The following is a 645-nucleotide window of genomic DNA, read 5'->3' as shown; positions in this document are numbered from 1 at the left end:
CCACTAGCCCGAGCTCCCCGAGACCCCACGGGCACCGGCTCTGAGGGAAGAGGAAGCAGCCGCGGCTCGGGGCCCGGCTGACGCGCCGCACTCCTCTACCTCTCGCTCTCCTCCGACATATTCAGCCAGGACCCTCCCTCTCCCCAAAATTGCCTCCAGTCCGCCCGCGGGTTTTTACCGGGACTCGGGGCGGCGGCTACTCTTCAGTCCCTCGACTAAGATGGCAGCCGGTCCCGAGCCCGGACCACAGCTCTTAGAACGAGTTGGCGGCCAACGCGCAGGCGCGTCCAGCTCCGGAGCTATCAGGACTACAAGCCCTAGAAGTCCTTGCGCACTAACCAGCTGCCGGCAGGAAAAGCTAGCAGAGGCTGGTGAGCGCAGCTAAATCCGAGCTTGCATTTAGCTAGGTGGGAGGGACTCTTGGATTACTCCCGGTCAGTTCAGTTCAGTCGCTCAGTCATATCCGACTCTTTGCAACCCCATGAATTGCAGCACGCCAGGCCTCCCTGTCCATCACCAACTCCCAGAGTTCACTCAAATTCATGTCCATCGAGTCGGTGATGCCATCCAGCCATCTCATCCTCTGTCTTCCCCTTATCCTCCTGCCCCCAATCCTCCCAGCATCAGAGTCTTTTCCGATGAGTC

At 60.3% G+C, this 645-nt stretch overlaps 1 protein-coding gene across 1 annotated transcript in view; it reads right to left on the bottom strand.

The window, feature by feature from the left end:
* Positions 1-340, bottom strand: part of ITCH (itchy E3 ubiquitin protein ligase) — a 98,916-nt gene extending 98,576 nt beyond the window's left edge. The window contains exon 1 of the mRNA XM_010854874.1: positions 179-340. The gene's annotated coding sequence lies outside the window, so the exon portion shown is untranslated. The remainder of the gene's footprint in view (positions 1-178) is intronic.
* Positions 341-645: the final 305 nt, after the last annotated feature.

Source organism: Bison bison, unplaced genomic scaffold, assembly GCF_000754665.1.
Source record: "Bison bison bison isolate TAMUID 2011002044 unplaced genomic scaffold, Bison_UMD1.0 scf7180017864352, whole genome shotgun sequence".
In the NCBI taxonomy this organism is placed as follows: Eukaryota; Metazoa; Chordata; class Mammalia; order Artiodactyla; family Bovidae; genus Bison; species Bison bison.
The sequence above is the reverse complement of the archived record's forward strand: the minus strand, read 5'-3'. Positions and strand labels throughout refer to the sequence as shown.